Genomic DNA, 24,954 nt, shown 5'->3' on the forward strand with positions numbered 1-24,954 from the left:
GTTCATATATGAATTCAAGTTTTAGAATTTTCTGGTCTTCTGTTTTCCACTATTAACAAGAATTTGTCCTTGAGTTTAGAATGACTACATTAAAAATTGACAGTGTCCTTTATTGGAGTTTATATAATTTTTTGCATAGTTCTTCACTAATAATAATTTCTATTTATATAAAATTGTTATAGTATAACTTAATTAAGGCTGTATTATGAAAAGTAACTGTCCTGTGAAGTACAAATATTAAAGGAATTAGGTGAGAAAAATAAGTCTATACGTGTGCTTTGAATTGTGCATATATCATGAATATCGTTTTGATGATACCACTCACGTTCATAATTTGAAAATATAAGTCTCATAATCACTATGCAGTTTTTGATGACATAGAAATTCTGATTGCTTTCTGTGGTGATTTTTTTTTGTGTGTGTGCCTCAACAATTAAAGTTTGGTTGATGATCAGAGTATAAAGCTAGCCACACTAGTTAGCCACTGAGATTAGGCAGTGGTGACACACACCTTTAAGCCCAACATTTGAGAGACAGAGGCAAATGGATCTCTGTGTGTTCAAGGCCATTCTGGGCTACAGAAGATTGGCGCAGTCTTAAAGAGAAACAGAGCCAAGCAGTGATAGCTCACTCCTTTAATCCTAGTCCTAGGGAGATGGAGACAGGAATTGATATGGCTGGGCAGAGAGAGGAGTATAAGGTGAGAAAAGAAAGTAGCTCAGAATTCAGTCTGAGGATTCATGGAGACAGGCTCTTGCCCAGTTTAGTCAAAGACTTTGTTAGAGGTAAGAACTAGTGGCCGGTTGTTCTGCTTCCCTGATCTTTCAGCTTTCACCCCCTAGTATATGACTCTGACTTTTTATTATTAAGACCAATTAGAATTTGCTCAACAGCTGTCCTTTATTTCATAAATATAATTACAGGCATGCAGCAGCACCTCCATTATATGCAGTGATAAGGGTCAAACTGCAGGTGCCATTCTCCCAGATAAGCACTCTGCCATTTGAACTACAACATCTCCTTGTTTGATTCTTTAGCAATGTGTCAAAAATAAACACAGATAATTATGTTACTTAGTGCTCCAAAGAACTATTAATTATTTTAAAGTATTTTCAAATGTCTATTTTAAGACCTCAATTGTATTATATTATTCTTTACTAAATATAATCTTAAATTCTATTCATATTAAAAAAGAATGGATGCTATGTTTCCTGTCTTTTTTTCTGGTATCTTAGACAAAATTATGAATATATTCTGTCAAAGTCAATTAAAAGTTGCTGATTCATTATACTACAATAAACACCTTGAAATACTTACAAAAATCTTGGCATAATTATTGCAAAATGTATTCTTCAGTCACATTTGTATCACTTTATCTTAATTAACATATTTTTTAACTTGAGACTTTTTTTGGAAATACCTATTCTAAAATCTGTGACAGTTTCCATGCCAGATTTTCTATACATTTTCTCCTCACAAAGATCATTTTTTTCCAATTGTTCCTGTTTTGTTTGTGATTAATCTTTTTAATTAGAGATATTCCTTCAGTTGCTTTGAGATATTTCCAATTTGCAATTTAGGAGTCATAAAACCTGTTCTGTCACGCAAAACATAACAATGCACTCTGTAAACAAATGTGCTGTTGTTATGCTTAGTGTCATTGCATACTGTAACTTAAAATTCTAGGGAAAAAAACCACAAAAGCAAAAAGCGACAAACTTAGTGATGGATAAATGATTGTCGTTTTCTGAATTCTAAAAATCAGTCCCATACATACAAAAGGGGAGATTTTTAAAAGCTTTGAGTTATTTTTCACTCCATGCTTGTTCTGACACCTCATAGCCAATCCATCACCAAAACCCTTGGATTTTGAAATATATCCAGGGGCGGCTGAAATTGCTCTAGATATCTGCAATTCCACCTCTCAACTCTGAGCATGTGTCTGTTTCAATATGACTTTGTTCATGATGTTTACTTGAGCAACGGACATAAAACCAACCTGTGTCTCATCCCTAAGGGCTCAATTGAAATGATGTGAAATCAGGGCTCTCTACTGTAGATGAAACTTTACAGGCTAAGCAGTGTGAATTGAGATTAAAATGAGCCAGCAGGACGATGCTTTGATTTCATCACTCTTCTCTGGAAGGAGAAATGAATAGAAGCTGTTATGAAAATAAGACAGCAGTCCCTCCTACCCTTCTGAGAGGTTCTACATCTGTGTATAATGAGAACTTATATGTAGAAGCATCTGAAATGAAGCATCCACGGACAGCAGGGCAAAATGAGCCAGAAAACTTTAGATAAATAATTCTAACTTTGCAAGATGTATAAAAAATTGAAAAGAATATTGCTGATATTATTATTATTACCTTCATTAATTGGCACTTGTTTGACAACTGGGTCTTCTTATCAATGATCTAAATGACCTAAAGAGAAGTCTTAAATGCCTTTGTATTATAGAGAGGAAAACACACATGTACCCACCCCCCAACATAACACACATTTTACCCATGGATAAAAAACACAAAATAGCATTTTTTTCTTTTATATGGATCTGTCATTGCAAAAATTAACGGCTTACCATCATACTTCTGTATTCTTTGGTAGTTCATAATATATCTTATTATGGTCTGTTGTATCGCTAAGGTGATCTTTGTACTTTCTAATGTGATTTAACAAAGAACAATACAGAATTCTAAAAGTTGAATACAAAATTACTGTTCGTTTTGAGAAACTAAAGGCACCAGGATTAATGAATTATATGTTTCCTGTACAATACATGTACCTGGCTGAGGTAAATTAACCAGTACCAGTGAGTAGTTTTAGTGTAATACTATCAACCCAAATCCATTTTTCCATCCTGTGATACAGAAAAAAGTCACTGCCTCTTCGTGGGCCTTGACTATTGAAACTTTACTAAACACTTCCTGGCTTAGCCTTAAAGTAAATTTATATATAAAATCAGTTAGCAACAATTATGGTTAAAGTATTCAGCTTTAAACCAAGATAAGACACTAACCTGATTGTTCATGTCACTAATAAGAACTAAAAGTTCCTTTCATTTCTCCAACTAATATAATTAATTATTGATAGGATGATATAATTATACCGATTCTTAAATCTGTGCCTTAGGCAGCCTGACTGTTGGGCTGCATTAAAGAGTACAAACTAATAAATTCAAGGAGCTACTTTAAATTTACAATCTCTTATGTAAAAGTGAAACTGCTGAAAAGACAGTCTGAGCTACTCTATAGATGAACAATCTTATTTTCTGATGTTAGTCACAAAAATCAAGGTGTCTGGCAGTCAACCATGAAACATGGATCCACACATATTCTGTTTCACCACAAAAGGTCTGTTACTCTTTAAGCCAGTACAGTCTCTTTAATTTATACAAGACTATAAATTAAGTAACCATAGATGAAAAACTGTTATCCATTACTTATTTATTTGTTTACAGTTATATAGGTCATAAGTAGATTTTGATGTGATCTGGCTCATTCTCAAAATATTCCAATGTCAAATAATTCATTGTACAGTATAAGTTCATTTTATTATACTCTAAACATACTTGTCATAAACCTGTGTTGTGGATGAAATGTTCTTGCTCTCTTTGCTTACCCTGAACTGCTCCATGATAGCCATATTATTCCCCCCCAGACACATTCAAGCCAGTAACAGTTTGTATTGCCTTTTTTCCTGCTTTGAAACTACAACTTTACAATTTGTCTCTACTAGATGAAAACAGTCTAATTCATTTCAAGATTATACTTTTTTTTAAAAAAGAAGTCATTGGCTAATGGTGACCCTTCTTTCTGTCTGTTGATGTTAGTTCTGTTTTCAAAAACTTCCCTATCAGACAGGCAGGGGCAGTTCCTGTGCTTTGAGAACCTGCCTGACAGGCAGGCCCTGAATCACCTCAGCCACATTCCTGGCCAGCAAGAGACAGTGATCTTCTAGCAGACATCCATTGGAGGAGGGGTGAGTTTGCTCCTGGCCCGAGGGCTTCGGCTAGGAGGAATTCAGACTTTCTCCGCCCCCCTCAACATTCTGGTCACCTTGCAGTGGTGGCTACACCCTGCAGAGCTCTCCCGAATCCCATCCCAGCCTTCATCCAGGTACACCTTCCTCTCTTCCCCGCTTCCCCCTGGGGCCACAAGATCTCTCCAGAGCAGCTACCTTGTGCGCTGGGCCGGGGCTGTGAGTGCAACGCGGCAGGAGGGAGTGGATGTGTTTCAATAGACTGCCTGAGGAAAGGTAGACCTTCTGTCAGTGAAGTCCCTGCCCAACAAGGGAACCTGACCTGGTACCAGAAGACCCAATATAGAGCAGTTGAAAGAAAAGATGGGCAGACGCCAATGCAAGAACTCCTCCAACAATCTAAAAAACAACATGAAATCAACAGATCCCAACGACCCTACAATAGAAGGACTTGAACCTCTTAATTCAGAACAATTAGAAAAAATGTCATGATGAAAGCAATAGAGTCCCTTAAACAGGATATGAATAATTCCCTTAAAGAACTGGATGAGAAGTACAACAAAAGGGTTGAAGAAATGAGTAAATCCGTGAATGATACATTGGGAAACCAAGAAAAAACAATCTAACAGGTAATGGAAACAGTTCAAGAATTGAAAACTGAAGTGGAGGCAATGAAGAAAACACAAAACGAGGGCTGGCTGGATATGGAAAATCTAGGTAAATGAACAGAGACTACAGAATCAAGCATAACCAATAGGATACAAGAGATGGAAGAACGAATCTCATAGTCTGAAGATACCATAGAGAAAATAAATGCTCAGATCAAAGAAAACAGCAAATCCAACAAATTCTCATCACAAAACATTCAAAAAATCTGGGACACAATAAAAAAGCCAAATCTAAGAATAATAGGGATTGAAGAAGGAGAAGAACTGCAGATCAAAGGCCCAGAAAATATATTCAACAAAATTATAGAAGAAAACTTTCCCAACATAAAGAATGATATTCCTATGAAGGTTCAAGAAGCATACAGAACACCGAATAGACTTGATCAAAAAAAAAATCCCCTTGCCATATAATAATCAAAACACAAAACATACAGATTAAAGAAAAAATATTAAGAGCTGCAAAGGAAAAAGGTCAAGTAACTTATAAAGGTAAACCTATCAGACTTACACCGGACTTCTCTATGGAAACCATGAAAGCCAGAAGGTCCTGGATAGAGGTACTGCAGAAACTAAGAGACCATGGATGCAAACCCAGACTACTATACCCAGCCAAGCTATCATTCACTATCAATGGAGAAAACAATTATTCCAGGATAAAAACAAATTTAAACAATACGTAGCCACAAACCCAGCCTTACAGAAAGTAATAGAAGGAAAATCACAATCCAAGGAATCCAACATTACCAACACTGTCTACAATAACTCAGACATCTAGCGACCCTTTACGAGCTTAACTCAAAGAAGGGGCACATACAAACTCTATTAAACAAACAAACAAAAAATAATAATAACTGGAGTCAACAACCACTGGTCATTAATATCACTTAATATTAATTGACTCAATTCACCTATAAAAAGGCACAGACTAAGAGATTGGATACGAAAACAGGATCCTACATTCTGCTGTTTACAAGAAACACACCTCAACCACAAAGACAGATATCAACTCAGAGTAAAGGTTTGGGAAAAGGTTTTCCAAGCAAACGGACCTAAGAAAAAAGCAGGTGTAGCCATGATAATTTCCAACAAAATTGACTTCAAACTAAAATCAATCAGAAGAGATGGAGACGGACATTTTATACTCATAACAGGAACAATTCATCAGGAGGAAGTCTCAATCCTGAATATCTATGCCCCTAATATAAAGCCTCCTACTTATGTAAAAGAAACACTTCTAGAACTCAAGGCAGTCATCAATCCACAGACACTAATAGTAGGAGACTTCAACACTCCTCTCTCACCAATGGACAGGTCAATCAGACAGAAACCTAGCAGAGAAATAAGAGAATTATTGGAGGTATTGAATCAAATGGACTTAACAGATATCTATAGAACATTCCACCCAAATAGGAAAGAATATACATTCTTCTCTGCTGCTCATGGAACCTTCTCAAAAATTGACCACATACTGGGTAACAAAGCAAACTTCCACAGATACAAAAAAATATTAGTAACCACCTGTGTCTTGTCAGACCACCATGGATTAAAGTTAGAATTCAACAACAGTGCTACCCTCAGGAAGCCAACAAATTCATGGAAGTTGAACAGTCAACTACTGAATCACCCCTGGGTCAAGGAAGAAATAAGAAAGAAATTAAAGTCTTCCTTGAATTTAATGAAAATAAAGACACAACATACTCAAACCTATGGGACACTATGAAAGCAGTGCTAAGAGGAAAGTTCATAGCACTAAGCGCCCAATTAAAGAAAACAGAGAAAGCACACATTAGAGACTTAACAGCACACTTGAAAGCTCTACAAAAAAAAGAAGCTGATTTACCCAGGAGGTCTAGAAGACTGGAAATAATCAAACTGAGAGCTGAAATAAACAAAATAGAAACACAGAAAACAATCCAAAGAATCAATGAAATGAAAAGATGGTTCTTGGAGAAAATCAACAAGATCGACAAACCCCTATCCAAACTAATCAAATGGCAGAGAGAGAACATGCAAATTAATAAGATCAGAAATGAAAAGGGGGACATAACCACAGACACAGAGGAAATTCAGAGTATCATTAGATCTTACTACGAAAATTTATATGCCACAAAGTTGGAAAATGTAAAAGAAATGGACATTTTTTTAGATAAGTACCATATACCAAAGTTGAACTAAGACCAGGTGAACAATCTAAATAGACCTGTCCGTCGTGAAGAATTAGAAGCTGTTATCAAAAATTTCCCTACCAAAAAAAGTCCAGAACCAGGTGGTTTCAATGCAGAATTCTACCAGAACTTCCAGGAAGAGCTAATACCTATACTCCTTAATGTATTTCACAATATAGAAACAGAAGAATCATTGCCAAACTCTTTTTATGAAGCTACGGTTACCCTGATACCAAAACCACAAAAAGACACAACCAGGAAAGAGAATTACAGACCAATCTCACTCATGAACATTGACGCAAAAATACTCAACAAAATACTGGCAAACTGAATCCAAGAATACATTAGAAAAATCATCCATTATGATCAAGGGGGCTTCATCACAGAGATGCAGGGTTGGTTCAACATACGCAAATCTATCAATGTAATTCATCCTATAAATAAACTGAAAGAAAAAAACCATATGATCATTTCATTGGATGCTGAAAAAGCATTTGACAAAATTCAACACCCCTTTATGATAAGGGTGTTGGAGAGATTGGGTTTACGAGGATCATAACTGAATATAATAAAAGCAATATATAGCAAGCCGACAGCTAACATCAAATTGAATGGAGAGAAACTCAAAGCCATTCCACTAAAATCAGGAACAAGACAAGGATGTCCACTCTCTCCATACCTCTTCAATATAGTGCTTGAAGTTCTAGCAATAGCAATAAGACAACATAAGGGGATCAAGGGGATTCGAATTGGAAAGGATGAAGTTAAACTTTCGTTATTTGCAGACGATATGATAGTGTACATAAGCGAACCCAAAAACTCTACCAAAGAACTCCTACAGTTGATAAACACCTTTAGTAATGTGGCAGGATACAAGATAAACTCCAAAAATCGGTTGCCCTCCTATACACAAAGGACAAAGAAGCAGAGAGGGAAATCAGAGAAACATCACCTTTCACGATAGCCACAAATAGCATAAAATATCTTGGGGTAACTCTAACCAAGGAAGTGAAAGACCTATTTGACAAGAACTGTAAGTCCTTGAAGAAAGAAATTGAGGAGGATACCAGAAAATGGAAAGACCTCCCTTGCTCTTGGATTGGGAGATTCAACATAGTAAAAATGGCAATTCTACCAAAAGCAATCTATAGATTCAATGCAATTCCCATCAAAATCCCACCAAACTTCTTCACAGACCTTGAGAGAACAATAATCAAGTTTATATGGCAAAACAAAAAAACCCAGGATAGCCAAAACAATCTTATACAATAAAGGAACTTCTGGAGGCATTACCATCCCTAATTTCAAACTCTATTACAGAGCAACAGTGTTGAAAACAGCTTGGTATTGGCATAACAACAGAGAAGTCGACCTATGGAATCGAATAGAAGACCCAGATATTAACCCACAAACTTATGAACACCTGATTTTTGACAAGGGAGCTAAAGGTATACAATGGAAGAAGGAAAGCATCTTTAACAAATGGTGCTGGCATAACTGGATGTCAACCTGTAGAAAAATGAAAATAGATCCATATCTATCACCATGCACAAAACTCAGGTCCAAATGGATTAAAGACATCAACATTAATCCGTCCACTTTGAACCTGATAGAAGAGAAAGTGGGAAGTAGTCTACAAGATATAGGCACAGGAGACCACTTCCTAAGTAGAACCCCAGGAGTGCAGACAATAAGAGAAACAATGAATAAATGGGACCTACTGAAACTGAGAAGATTCTGTAAAGCAAAAGACACTGTCAGTAAGAAAAAAAGGCTACCTTCTGACTGGGAGAAGATCTTCACAAATCCCTCATCAGACAAAGGTCTGATCTCCAAAATATACAAAGAACTCAAGAAACTAGGCACTAAAACCCTAATTAACCCAATTAAAACATGGGGTACTGATCTGAACAGAGAACTCACAACAGATGAACTTCAAATGGCCAAAAGGCACTTAAGGTCATGCTCAACCTCCTTAGCGATCAGGGAAATGCAAATCAAAACAACTTTTAGATATTATCTTACACTTGTCAGAATAGCCAAACTCAAAAACACCAATGACAGCCTATGCTGGAGAGGATGTGGAATGAGGGGAACACTCATCCATTGTTGGTGGGAATGCAAACTTGTGCAGCCACTGTGGAAATCAGTGTGGCGGTTTCTCAGGAAACTGGGAGTCAACCTCCCTCAGGACCCAGCAATTCCACTCTTGGGAATATACCCTAGAGATTCCCTAACATACTACAAAAGCATTTGTTCAACTATGTTCATAGCAGCACTATTTGTAATAGCCAGAACCTGGAAGCAGCCTAGGTGCCCCTCAATAGAAGAATGGTTAAAAAAGGTGTGAAACATATATACATTAGAGTTTTACTCAGCGGTAAAAAACAATGACATCTTGAATTTTGCATGCAAATGGATGGAAATAGAAAACGCTTTACTGAGTGAGGTAAGCCAGACCCAAAAAGAGGAACACGGTATGTATTCACTCATAAGTGGATTCTAACCATAATTAAAGGTCTTTGAGCCTATTATTCGTGATCCTAGAGAAGCTAAATAAGAAGATGAACCTGATGAAGATTATTTAGCTATCCGCCAGGAGGTAGGAAAAAGACAAGAGTCCCTGGTAACCTCGGGTGCATGGGGGGGGGGGGGAGGGTTGTTGGAAGGGGAGAGGGTTAGAGAGAAGGGAGTAGGGGAGGAATGGGGAGAGCTCGGTGGACCGGGATGGTGGGAAGGGAGGAAGGATGAATATGGGATCAGGGAAGAATATATTTCAACTAAGGGAGTCATTTTAGGGTTTACAGGAGACTTGATTATATATGGGATCCCAGGTCCAAGGAGAGATCCCCTGGTTGTTCTCTGGACAGAGGAGAGGGTGCCTGAACCGGCCTTGGCCCATCACCTTACTGATGAATATTTTGCTTATCACCATAGATCCTTCATCTGGCGATGGAGGGCGATACAGACGTAGATCCATATTGGAGCACCGGACTGAGCCCCCCAAGGTCCAAATGAGGAGCAGAAGGACGAAGAAAAAAAAAGGAAATAAGGACTGCGAGGGATGCTATCACCCACTGATACAAGGGGACGGATCTAATGAGAGTTTACCAAGGCCAGTTGGACTGGGACTGAACGAGGACATGATCCAACCAGATTCTCTGAATGTGGCTGGCCTGGAGTCTTTCTGAAAAGCCATTGACAATGACACTGGGACTTGTTTCCTCTGCATATACTGGATTTTTGGGATCCAGTCTGTTTGGATACTCACCTTCCTGGACCTGGAGGGAGGGGGGAGGAACTTGAACTTCCCACAGGTCAGGAAACCCTGACTGCCCTTAGGGACGTAGAGGGAGGAGGAGAGGGAGTTGGGGGAGTGGGAGGGTGTTGGGAGGAGGGGCGGAACTGGAAACTTTTATAATTTAATAAAATTACTTTCTAAAAGTAAAAAAAAATATGTAAATAAATATTTAAAAAAAAACTTCCCTAAGATATGCAATCACCAGTGATAAATATCAAGGCTAGTTACAAACAAAAATAAAGCAGGACAAAAAATATGGACATGGGAAGGGTGTTGTAGGGTTGGGAATATAATATAGTGGCAACGAGAAACACTAGAGTGGAGAAAGAATGTTAGGCGTTAGAGACATGGCTCAGTAGTTAAAATCATTGACTGTTCTCCCAGTGGTCCCTTGGTTTAAATCCCGGAATCATCAGGTTAACTCTAATCCTTGGGGTTCTGATGCATTCTTCTCACTTCCTTGGGTACCAGGCACACAAGTGGTGGGTAAACAAACATGTGGAAAAACCACTCATACACATAATTTTTTTTGATAAAGTTGGAATGTACTATACTCATGTTCAAAATTATTAAAACTATAATTATTCTTTAAAATATTAAATTTTAAAAGAAATCTTTGAAAACTACAATAACCTTTTACTTTAAATCTGAATAAAACTGCAATAATATTTAATAAAGTAAGTATATTAGCATGGTATATTCTTAATATTACAAGTGATTATTATAGAAATTAATTTAAAATATCATTGGATAGATTAACAGAGTAATTTTCCTGTTCAAAAGGAATTAGAATTTGATGCTATTGCTCTATTTGAGCATCTAGAATCATTTACAAAATTTGTCTTAATCACAGAGATAATTCCAATGATTATATGCTGTCATGTAAACTTTGGAAACTTGGCTTTCCAACTCAAATTACAATCTTTTCATAATCTTCCATTCCTGTACTTTGATAAACAGAATAGTGTTCACAATACATGGCAAATCTTTCCTTAAGAGTCAGAGTACGAGTGTCTATGGATGATTGATCAGGGTACAAAAATACTAACTATTGTGACGTTGTTATCCCAGATCTTATAGACTGAGATGGCTGGCTTGAAGTGATCTCCTACCAAAATGAGCCATTCTGACAGTATTTGATCTAAAAAGTACATTGATGTTCTAAGTTACTGTAGAAAAATGAGAGAACCCTACCTGATTCCATTTCCATTACTGCAATATGTCTCTTTGTATGTATTTACTTCATTCTCTTGGCTCCCCTTTCCAGGGTCCAGAACCCAAAATTTATATCATGAGACAAGAGAAAAATTATTGAGTTTGGTTTGATTTTGGTTTCAAAGTTCAGTCACCATAACAGGAATGACATGGTACAATAAGAACAGTTTATGTTATGGTGACCAAGAAGCAGAGAAAGGGAATATCTATGACTGGAGTGATTTTCACACTTCAGCCTTTAGAGTGTCTGTCACTAGCCCATGAAATAGTGTTGCACACATTCGTGGTGGGACTCCCCTCAGCTAATTCTCTTGGATACATTCTCATAAATGCATTCCCAAGAGTATGATTTACCAAACTTTGTTCCATGAAGAAATCCCTATGAAGTTATTAAAGTCATAAGGCTTTCACAGAAGAAGAATTGATGTGATAGACAATTACTCTAGGATGCACCTCACTCGTGACCTTTGCCATTCTAAGACAGGGACCTCATATATGTTCTTCCCAAAAGTCTTCACTTTGCTCCTGCAAAATTTCTCTTTTTGTATTTTATTAAACATTACCACAATATTAATGTGGAAGTAAATATATATGCCATTTTAAATAAAATTTTAATAATATGATACCATTGTCTGTTAAGAAGTGAAAGATAACAATTTCACAGTCCTTACCTAGAAAAAAGCTGAGTGACTTTCATTTACTCTAAAACCATAGCAAAATGAAAAGCAGGATACTGGTATAACTGTAGGACAGTGTTTCATTGTTACATTTTGAATGGTTAGACTTCATTTTCAGTTTGAATATTTTATTATATCTTGTTTCACATCATTTAGGGTTTCAGACAGGATGAGTGGTAGTCAAATGATTTTTTGGTATTTTGACATGTATTTTTGAGTTTTCTTAATAGTTGGAATTTTTCTACAGGAAAAGGATCAATAAAGTCTATATAGAGACAGAATGGAGAGATAAAGAGAAGGAGACCTAGAGAGACCGAGACATATAGAGGACTTATGGTTTAGCTTGTGTTATGAGGTCTGGATAATCTAACACTACCTAAAAGGTATCTACACACTGAGGAGGCAGAATTTCCTGTAGCAACTCAATCAAAGGAGATGGATGTCGCAACATTCATAATCTGAGAATGAAATCCTTGAAGACTGTGCAGAGTCACAGATATTAAGTTCACATTTTAAAACAAAGATGATGGAATCTGATTACAATGAAAGTTATTAGCAATAGGGATAAACATGAAAAGGTGGACCATGTCATAACTTCTATAACAATTGATGTGTCTTGTAAGATTTGGTTTCTCATAAAAAATATCTCTGATCTTTAATCTTCCAATATCTTCCGGCATCATGGACTTTATTCTTCAACCATTTCTCTAGTCTTCTCCTATAGTGATCTTTCTGTGATTTATTAATATTTGCATTTTTGATCACTATTCTCATTGAATATGGAATGTAAAGATCTAAAGTTTGCACATTTAAGTAAGTTTTTCCTCCAAATGCTTGATCTCACAGAAGTCTTCTTTTGACTACCCAAGGGAAAATGTATCAGGAAACACCTACACTAAGAATAAATCTGAAATTTAGCAATATCGTTGGTTTAGTAAGGTGAAATTCCTTCTTGTAGCCGGTAACAAGTTGAGTAAAATGTGAGAACTGTATTAAAAGCTTTCAGCATTTCTGTGATTTTGAAGCAATCTGTTAGCTTCAGTATTTTCACATTAACCAGGCAGGTGATTGATTCTAGAAGATATATATTAATCCACACTATTTGTTCAAACCTTATTAGACAGATGCACATCAAAGAAGGTGATCTTTCTCATGCTATGCTCATTTGTCTACAATTTGTCAGAATCTGAAGGGAAAACATTCATAATGTGCTTTATTGCTTATATCTCCCTTATGACACCCCTCATGTGAATTGATTCTAATTCATGAATTACTATAGAATATTTTACCCATGAATTTGACAGTTTTCTACTTTAATTTAAAAGGCTGAACTATTTGTAATTATGAAACTTTTATATATTTGAACCTGACTTTCTTGTCCGTTGTATTCTATAGACTCTGAAATTCTGTATGATGACAATGTTGAACGTTTATTTTGAAATTTTATGTTAATTCATTTTATGATTATATCAGCATTCTTAACAAAAAACTATTTATTATATGTGTTGTATATTAGAGAGGAAATGAGATTATCTTTAATAATCTACTATAAATAAGCATAATACATTAGTAAATAATAGAATCCTTTCTGTAGCCTTCATAACACAAAGAAATCTATTACCAGAGCAGAAGAGAGGGCAAAATATATGCTTTGCTCCTCAGGTAATCAGATAACTTTTATTCACACTTGTGTGAATAATTTCTGTATTGTTTCTTATTGCAGTGACTTTTTGTCTCAACTTTTTTTCTTCAAAATGCTCAAGTTCTGGAGTCTGTGAAAGAAAGATCACTGGATACGGGTGCTTTCTCTAAAAGCTTGAGGCTATAAGTCTGATTTTCCAGTGTTCTCTTTTAGATCTCAGCTTGTCTGTGTGGTAGTAATCTCAGTGTTGTGGAGTGGAGACAATCAATAGCCTGCCTAATTTATAATGAGATTGTTTGGTTCAGTGAGAGACAGTATCTCAAGAAAATAAAGAGAAGATTAAGGGAGGAAGTCACATATTCGACATCTTACTCTAATCCAGGCAAACATAGGTGTGCATTCTAAGATAATTAGGTGCATTTACCACAGGTATGCACATGCTCTATGCATAGGGAACACAGACCACACACTGCACACAAAAATAAATTCTGTGATAGCTTATTAATATTCTTCTTTTCTCTAAATAAACATTTACTTCTGTATTCAATTTGCCTAAAAGATCTATTGTGCTTTTTTCATGCAGCAGAGTGGTTAAAAGGTGATGTAGTTTATGGATTGTTCTTTTCACAGTATCTTGAACATTATTTGTAAAATATCTATCCCAAGTTTTATTCTCTGTCACTATGCTTATTCATAAAATAAAGTTGTTAGGTGAAAGGCATTTTTCCAACTATAGTTTATGACAATCTTTTCATAATGTTAGGCTTATTCAAAGCATAGCCCATGTCTATTTATATTTCAAAGGGATATTTTCTGACATTTCAAAAGTGTTTACATACAGAACACAGTTATTGTCTACTCTTTCTATTCAGAGAACTCAATATTTTCTACAATAATTTTATGGTGGAATACAATGGTCTTTAGACACACAGCTCAGCTATTTATCTATGCTACACACTCAATTTCTGGAAAATTACATCAACAAAAATGTAAAAGCAGTGGAGACTTTTATTGATTTTTCATTGGCTTTTGACTCTGTGGGCAGAAACTAGTTACACCCTAATCTATACTAACTCCGTGTAAAATGCCAGCTAATAAACAATGCCTGGGCTAGAATTTTAATAACACACTGAAATTCATGGATGTTGGAGTAACTGTTCTTCAACTTTGATTCCCCGACACATCAGACATTTCAATGGTGATGGAAAGAGGCTATTCACCAGAACTCTCTCTCCCTATATCTACATTGCTTTTAAAATCATTTATGATTTTATGAGTAATTAGGATTTAAGTCATGGAAACTTAAAATTTTGAGTTACTATAGTATCAAAAATGGAATTATAAAACTGACTCTATAATAAAAGTAAAACATTTATTCTAGACCACAATTCTTATATAATTACAAGATAAAGCAAAACTTGCAACTGTGTACATTGTCTTATTCTATTCAAATTTTATAGCTAAATTTTAAGATGAATAAAATTTGCTTAGACATTTTTTTCCTTAAAACTTCCATTACAAAATTTTGCCTACCAATAAATTTTCAAAATAAAGGAAGGGAGATAATAGTAAATTGCATGAGAAGATATGCAGAATCAAACTCTTTTGTCTTGACAGTCATGTAACTTAGACAATTGTGAGTGTTTTGAATTGTGTTCACATAAGCTACACTTTTTCTCTTTCTTTAACAGATCTTTTCGATCAATTGTATTTACATGGATATAAGGAATTATTTCTGAACTTGTATTTATGAGCAAGTATGGAAATTAACAATCTATAAGAATATTGGTCAGATATGTTAAACTTAAGAATACACAATCACATCGTATTTCCACATACAACTTTTCATAATAAATGATTCTAAATGGCACATACCCATAATAGGTGATCAGAAAAAAATATCTGATTCTCAGATTATTTGTGGATTCTGTATTAATGCATCTGATGAGAAATTGCTTTCTAAATTCTACTGAGAAAGAATTTTATAAGATAAGAAACATTTAAGCAACAGGTCCAAAATCAGACAGTTAAACATAGACAATCATGTATAACATTATACTAACTTAGACGATCTCAGAAGTTAGAACTACAGTATTGCATTTATGCACTTCTTTGGTGTGTATGAAAATGTATTTCATGCTGGGCAGTGGTGGTGCATGCCTTTAATCCCAGCACTCCGGAAGCAGAGGAAGGCAAATCTCTGTTAGTTTGAGGCCAGCCTGGTCTATAAGAACTCGTTCCAGGACAGGTTCGAAAGCTAAAGAGAAATCCTTTCTTGAAAAAAAACACACAAAGAAAAAAATGAATTTTACAAATGTGACGTGAGGAAATTATGTAGTTATTGGTGTATGCATACTATCTTCTTAATAAATATGTGCAAAATTGCTACTATAAGCTAGCATAAAATAAGGACAGAAACATAATATTCAATAGCCTCAAAATATGTGGTTGGAAAAGTAAAGATCATTACCAATTAGTATATAAAAATATGTACAATGTAAATATATGTGCACAATTTAATGACTCTTTAAGTCTTATAACCACTCCTGGGGCTGGGAATTCTTAAATCTGAAAGCTAAATTTTAAATGTAAAGATTGAAAAATTTAAACTTTTTACTTAGATTTTTAAAACAAAAGGACTTAAAAAGAAGCTGAACTATAGCAAACACCTTAATACTAACACTGTTATAAAAAACACAGTGATTTTTTATATGATAAACACTATTTCAAAATCTTAGTATTTATGAATGATTTTATTTTCCTGAGAAAAGGAAATCAGCTGCTAAACTTGTCCGTACTCATCTCATATAGATATTCACTCTTAGAGTTACTGTTGAACCAAGACTATCATTTGAATCATTCCTCTAAACTCTTTTTTTCTTTTTCATTATATTTTATTTATCAGATACATGTATTTTAATTATTGATATAATAATTTATGAATGTATTATGTAAGTGTGCCTACACATATTTTTTATAAATTTTGATTAATATCTATAATAAAATATCTCACATAATGTATAAGTAGATCTTATAGGATGAATATATAATTAAATATATAAATGTTCATGAAACAATGCACTGTTTTAAAATCCACACAGTCTTTTAAAGTCTGGTACAAATATATATCTTTTAACCTTTACTTGTTTTTTATTTTTTCACAACAGGGTTTCTCTATGTAGCTCTGGTTGTCCTGGAACTCATTTTGTAGACCAGGTTGGCTTTGTTCTCAGAAATTTGCCTGCCTTTGCCTCTACAGTGCTGGGATTAAATGCATAATGTTATGTTCAAGTGTATGTTTTATATCTGATTTAGAGTATAAATTCTGTATTTTTATAAAACATCATTCATTTGTATTATATATGTACACATATAGACAATATAATAGTTAGTCAGCTAGAAAAAATATATTAATATTTGATATTATGTTAATAAAAATGTCTAGGAAGCTGTTTCACAATTATAAGAAACATTTTTTCATAGTTTGCAGACTTTGCTTCTGAAAATTTTGGCAACACAAAACTTGAGTTTGTCTACATATTACCTGTGGAATCAATCTTGTTCTCAAACCTCATTGTATTAAGAATAATTTATAAGACTAAAACACCTGGGTTCATCTGTAAGATTAACTCCAGTAACGTTTAGGTCACAAAGCTTCTGTACCAGTGAATGGTTTTCATAGATTCATATGATACCATTATTGACAGTGAAACAAGGTATAAAGCAGCAATTAAGTGAAGAATTGACATCAGGGTTTTATCTTATGTTGCCTGCTTTTCTCTCCCTTTCTATGAATTCCATTTTTCAAGAATTTCATTCCCATCAACAATAACTTCACTGCCATATCTACTACTCCTATGTTGTGTGCCAGGGTACGTGGGTGAAGCCACCATGTGTTTAGCTCTTCTTTCTTCTCTTTGGTTGCTTATTAAGCTATTTTGTCACAGTTATGATAAAAATAATTAACATATTATCCATATTCACTTTTGTATCCATCAAACATCATTCATAGAAGTATTTTGTTAGTGAAATCTCTTCTTTTATAATTTCAAACATATACATAATGCAATCTGATTGGATTAGACTCACTGCCCCCATTTGTTATCTCCCTCTCACTCCTATCATTGTCCCCCACCTTCCTATATTCTTTCCTCATATTCATGTCTTCTTTTTTTCTATTTTTTGAACAACTTTCTTTAACTAGGACTGTCTATAAAACTACGGGTAATAAAATACTTACTGGAATCATATGTGCTTACAAAGTAATGTAAGATATTAATTTGAGATTTGAAGATATTAATACTTGCTCTCCCAGAATCCATCAGTATCCAGTAGTTTCACAGAGATGAGTAAAAACCTGTGAAGTCTTTCCCCATCCATGACTGTTGACAGGTTGAGTCTTGTGCATGTCCAGTACACAGAATTGAATCACAGCTTCTATGAGGCCATGTTGAAAAAACAGTATCATGACCACCCTGTATTTTTGACAATCATTTTTCACCCTTTTTCCATAGTAACAGCTGAGTATACAGGAGGTGAAAAACATGTTCTTTTTAGGTGGTCATCTGTCTCTAATTTGCAGGAAAACTTTTGAAGAAGGGCAGAGTCCAAAGAGGCTAAGGAAATAACTTTTCCAAAGGTATTATCAGAGGGAGCTCTAACAAATTGAAATCAGTTTAAATGTAGTCATTTGTAAAATTAAAAGACTCATTCTGCCAGACCTTAGGAGAGTAAAAAGTAGGAAGTAATTATAGATAAAGGAATTTTCTCTTGAAGAGAGTCGGTTATCTCTTTGCCTTAGTGACCTCGATTGGAAGCCCTGATTCAGTTTAATAGTCTCTTTAACCCTGGATCACCAGATAACAGATAACCAGCTAAGCATTCCTCATCTCTTTTCTTATGATCCAGTTTTCTTATAGCATTATCTGACTCTTGCCTCCCAATATGGACTACTGTGAGTAAATGTTCTCATGGAAAAAAATAATATGGTGCAATGAAGTTAGAAACATATGATAACTTAGAATTTTGAAAGTATTACTTCAGTACTGTCTGGATAGTGGGATAGAATAAGAAAGATGCATTTTAACTTTTAGAGTTTAAAATTCAAGTAGCATTAGTTATACTGCTGAAAAGAAATGGAAAAGCAGCACTGCTTGCTGTTGTTTAAGTTCATATCCTTGTATTATGTTGTTTTAATTCCTACCAAATCATAATAATTTAAATTTCTAAAATATTTGTCAACTTCAAAGATATGCTAAACATTGCAAATGTTATCATGCAATTTGTCTTTTAACAGTCATTCCATATATGTCACGTTGTTTGTTATCATGGGCTGTTATAGTACTTAAACAAGGTAGTTATCATTGTACAATTTCCCTTGTTGCTATCTTAATTTCCACAAAAATTCTAGATGGGCAATATTACACCAAAAGTTCTATATTGTAAGAAAAGGGCTTTGGTAAGCAAATAGTTCCTTAGCACTGAGCCCTCAGAAGTAGAAATGGCCTCATTTGGGAGGCCTTAGAAAATTATTTACACCTTTCCCCATGTAGAGATAAAACCAGAGACATCGTCTATATAGGAGAAGCAAATCAGTGGGTTTTGCTTCTCATTTTAATCAGCTATCCAGTTTCTGTTGCTTCATATAGCCTACCAATCAGATGATAAGATTGTCTTTTCATTTGTATTGCACTGATTATATTTTTATTGTTATATGAAAACGAAAGTGAGGTGTGATGAATGCAGTAAGGCATAATCCTCCCTACAAACAAAACATGAAGCAGCTGTGAGCGTGTAGAGGATAAAATTATTTTGCTTTCTCATCAAACTTGTGAGCTGATTTACATACCTATAATACATAAGTAGTGGTCTTTATTTACTTTGCTTTGGAATGGAGTACACCTTTAAGTGTGTTTGCACAACATTTAGAGCCTAATTTATTTAAGAAATTTAATATATTTTGTTTTAGCATTCTTTAGGAACATTTCTTCATCATTGACCATAATAGCCTCAAAATAGATGCTCTAAATTATAGATATAATATAGGTTGTGACATGTGGCATTTACAAAATGTTGTTATTTAACCAATTATATGAATTATTTATGAAAACATCAATGCAGCTTATGTATATTTATGGTGAGTTTATTAAGGCTATTGTGATTAATATGCTCTGAGAAGCTATGAGAAGACCACTATGGTAATGACATTAAAAACTTCATCAGGCTCAAATACATTTATTTCTACTTACTTTGTAGTGCTGAATATTAAACTCTGGTCTTTTTACATTATAAACAAAAACCCTTTCACTGAACCTCTCCATCCATCAAATTCATCTTTGTTATTTTTTTTGTGGTGCCACACAACTTTAATCCAAATAGTCTATGGGCATGTTTAAGAAGAAGATGTTGAGTTCAAAGGTAGCTTAGACTATATGAGTTCAAGGCCAGATTTAGGATTCTGAGAAACAAACAAACAAAGAAACAGAGAATCACTGTTATTTTATTTCATCTTTACATGAGAAGAAAAATATTTTATATTAGAAATATGTACAAATAATGCTAAAACTTCTAGCATATATTACAGAACAAGTAATCTACATAATCACACATATTGTCCTTACTTGAATAAGGAAATAAGCAACATGAAATAGCTGTTGATATAAACAGATGCTCATGAAAATACAAACATTTAGAAACCTTGGCTACTGAAAATAGAACTAAGGTATATTAAGTAATATAACATGCATATTTAAATATTAATTTTATTTATACTAATCTTAAATATGTTCCATGCTTTGTATGACACTACTCCTTGTGATACTTGAGAAAATGTCTACTAATCCAAGATAGAGCACCTACAACAGACCAAAGTAAAGAAACAAACAATATCTAAGCTGCCAAATCAACGAGTTATATTGGGATTACTTACAGGAATAAGGATAAGGGGTTATTTATAGGAGCAGAAATAATTCAAAGGTAAATTTGTTACAAAAGCTCCCTACAGCACGGGCGACAACATACAAATTTGGAAACTGGCATACTGAACATTTTCTAGGCAACTGAACAGTTTGGGGAACATCTCTTTTGCATGACTCAAGTATCCATGTTTAGTGCACATAGGACCACTATCCTCTGTTTTTTTCCTGGCCACTTAACTGGTTACTGTTTCTTCAGGGATTTTGTTGCTGAGTTTAATCTAAGCAGCATGGTTTATATAAGGATAATCTCTTATTATCCTTACTGCTTAAGTATGCATCGGGAAGAAGGTTTTTAGAGTATCTGGTGAGAAAAGACGATGCCTAATGCATTTGCTCAGTTTCAGAGATTTCTCAATTTCTGTGGCTGTTTATTTCATGGGGTTTAGGAACTTCCCTTCTGAACTTTTCATTTTTGATAAAGAAGCCATAATCAGATACTGACAAAAAGAAAACATCTTCAATAAATGCTCCAGGTCAAACTGGGTGCCTACATGTAGAGGAATCCAAGCAGACCCATATTTCTCCCTGAACAACATTCAAATTAAAGTGGATCAAAGACTGCAGCACAAATCCAGATGTACTGAACCTGATAGAATAGAAAGTAGGTAATATCTTTGAACACATGGGCACAGGAGATGACTTTCTGAACAGAAACTGATAGTGAAGGCATGAAATTCAACAATTAACATATAGAAACATAATGAACCTGAGAAGTTTCAGTAGGGCCAAAGACACTCTTCATTTGGAATAAGTGTCAGGCTACAAATATTTTTTAGCAACTATACATCTGATAGTGGGCTAAAAAAATATAAGATATATATATTTAGACATATATATAGACATATATCTAAAAAATATAAGACATAAGCTAAGTTAAGTATCATGAAATCAAATATCCTAATAAAAATGGGGAATAGGTCTAAAGGGAGTAATCTCAAATGTAGAAAATAAACTGGTTGAGTGAGAAACACTTAAAGAAATGTTCCACATCCTTAGTCATCAGGGAAATGCAAACCAAAACTACTTTGAGATTTTGTCACATGCACCTCAACATGACTAATATCACTAAAACAAGAGACAGCTCATGCTGGGGAGGATGTGGCTAAAGGGGAAACTTGTCAATTGTTGGATTGAGTGCAAAGCTGTACAGTCAGTATGAAAATCAGTGAGGCAGTACCTCAAGAAGATGGAAATTTATTTACTTTAAGATCCAGAAACAACACTTTTGGTCATGTACCAAAGGACACTTCTTCCTAACATGGAGACACTGGTTCACTCATGTTCATTGCTGTTGTATACCTAATAACTCGAAATTATAAACAGCCTATATGTTCCTTAACAGAATAATGGATAAAGAAAATGTGGTACATTACTCTGATGTTTTAAAAAAGGAAAAACAAAGGTCAATGGTTGGAATGAAGTAAACAATATGTGAGGTATCCTAGACCCAGAAAGACAAATAGAGTATATAATCTCTTCTATGAGGATAGTAGCTGTTAAATCATAATAACTAAGCTACATTCCCTAGAACTACATTGGTTAGGTATACAGTAAGGGACTAAAAGGGGCAGATAGATATAGTTAGCAAGGGAAATAGAACAAACAGTTATAAATGCATTGTGTGTGGAAAGGTAAGGATCCAGTTGGGAGAGGAAGATAAAATGGAAACAAAGGAGGAAATAAAGTGTGAGACAGCTAAAAGAAAGAGCCATTTGAGTAATATTATGGAAAATACAGTATAATCTTCCTAATTCATACATAAATCAAGGGAATCTAAATGAAATCTCCAAATAATGGGGAGAAAGAGTTACAACTGGCTATCTCTTGTTACTAGATGAATCTTCTTGTACCAGGATTGGATTACATCTACCTGATTTGCTGCCAAAGGGATCTCATTAAAAACTCTGAACAACCCAGTTGATTCCTGCCCATCAGTGGCTCTCCATTCCTGGAGACAACAGACACACAAATCACTGAATGTGGAATAGCAAATTGATGCCTATATAAAGCCTTCCCCCCATGTCCTATTATCTTTGGTATAGGAAGATATTCTGTACACTACCAAAAGATAAATATAAACTCCAAGATATAGACAAACCTTTGTCTTTTCAATGGTGTCCTGCCTGCAAGATAAGTAAGGCCAATGGTGGCACAAAGCTTGTGGAAGTATCCAACAAACCAATATCATATTTGACTTAAGGTCCCCTCCATGTGACATTCTGCTGTACTCATATTTCAGTGCATTGCTCAGTCATCATCAAAGAACTTCCTCCTGTAGTAGATGGGAACAAATGCAGAGACCCACAGTCAGACAATAAGTAGAGAGCGAGAATTTTGGAGAAGCCAACCCTAAGTGGGATGTCTCCATCAAATACCTCACTTCTAGGCTCAGGGGTCTGTAATGAACAGGAGAAAGAAAGAATGTAAGAGATGTATGAGATGGAGTACACCAAGAAAACAAGGCCTTTTAAATCAACATGATCGAAGCACATATGAACTTGCAGATACTAAGGTAGGATACTCAAAGTCTTCATGGATGTGTGTCATGTCCTCTGAATATATATTATGGCTTCCACTTTAGTGTTTCTATGCAACTTTTTTTGTCTGAAATTGAGTGGGTCTCAGATTCTTGTTCCTTCTCTTGGGATCTTCTCATTCTGCTACTCTGTTTTGTCCAATTTTGATGTTAGTCTTTGTTTTATTTTACTACATTATATTAATTTGCTTAGAATACTGTTTGTTTTCTAATGATAGTAACAAAGGGAATGCAAAGGGTAAGGAAACCATAGTCAAGATATAATGTGAAAAAAATCTATATTCAAGAAAAAAATTATCTTTTTCCACTCTTTGTGGATTCATGTTTAAGGTTTAAAAACATATTTCTAACAGGTTTTGTAACATGAGGGGGCCGGCTTATTGGGGTATCTGTCCTGCCCAGTACCCCACAACCGGCAAGCCCCAAAGAAAAATCAATCACATAGAGATCCCCATAGCTGGCAACTCCCAAGGAAAATCATACACAAGACTCCATAAGATTATAAGCTGATTGGCCCATTAGGTTAGGCTTCTTATTAGTTCTTGTAACTTATATTAATCCATTATCATTATCTATGTTAGCCATAATGGCTCAGTACCTTTCTCAGTGTGACAGCTTAGATGTTGCCTCTTTAGTGGTCTGCGTAGGAGTGACAGAGGAACCTCTCTGCTTCCCAGAATTCTCCTGTTCTCATTGCATCACCTCTACTTCCTGTCTGGTTTTCCCGCCTATACTGCCTGCCTGGCCAATCAGTGTTTTATTAAAGTATGATTGACAGAATACAGACAATTCTCCCACACCATTTCCCCCTCTCTCTCTTTTTTTTTTTTAAACAAAGGAAAATACCCAGAGTCCATTTGTTGGGAATGTGGGCGTAGTATTTTAGGCTACTTCCTGCTGGTTGGGGGCGCTGATAATCTTATGGGAACCTAAAGAAAATTTGGAGTTATAATCAAGTCCTGACTGAAGTATCCTGTGAGTCTTGATTATCTCAGGCAGCAGTCTTGAACCTGTTCTGGATGAAGAACTCAGACATCTGGGCCATCTATTCCTGTCGGAGATTTTTTAGGTGGCCTCCCTTGGTCAAAGGTGATTTTTCTTAACTCTGAATAAATCCAGAGCCTCTCGTTTTCTGTGGAAACAAAAGCAGAATCTCTTCTCCAAAGTAGCATACCTTTTGACTTCAATTTTGAAGCCAAGGTATTTTCAAAATACCTATCTTGTGTTAGTTCAGCAGCATTTATAAACAACAGTCATTTAGTAGCTGTTGCTCCTTCCTCAGCATTTAAACAATTTAAAGAGAGCATAATGGCATACAGTATCAAGATTCTCTGTGTATTTTTCATCTTTATGCAGCTTTATTTTAACCTCTATTTTTTTATTTTTATTTTTTTTTATCTTTTGGCTTTTTGAGACAGGTTCTCTGTATATATCTTTGTCCTGGAATAACTCTGTAGACCAGGCTGTCCTTGAACTCAGAGATCCCCCCCACTGTCTCAGCCTCCCCAGCACTGGGATTAAAGGTGTGTTTACCACACCTTGAACTCACAGAGATCTGTCTCTGCCTCCCAGGCATTGGGATTAAAGGCATGTACTACCACACCTTGAGGTCACAGAGGTCAATCTACATCTGCCCCTTGAAGTCACAGAGCTCAATATGCGTCTGCCTCCCAGGCATTGGGATTAAAGGTGTGTACCACCACACCCTATTTATCCATTTCTTTCTTTTTTTATTTTTAATGACTTTAACCTTTACCCTGTATATATTTTTAACACACTGTAAAATATTTAG

The sequence above is a fragment of the Myodes glareolus genome, chromosome 12 (genome assembly GCF_982192425.1).
Source record: "Myodes glareolus chromosome 12, mMyoGla1.1, whole genome shotgun sequence".
Classification (NCBI taxonomy): domain Eukaryota; kingdom Metazoa; phylum Chordata; class Mammalia; order Rodentia; family Cricetidae; genus Myodes; species Myodes glareolus.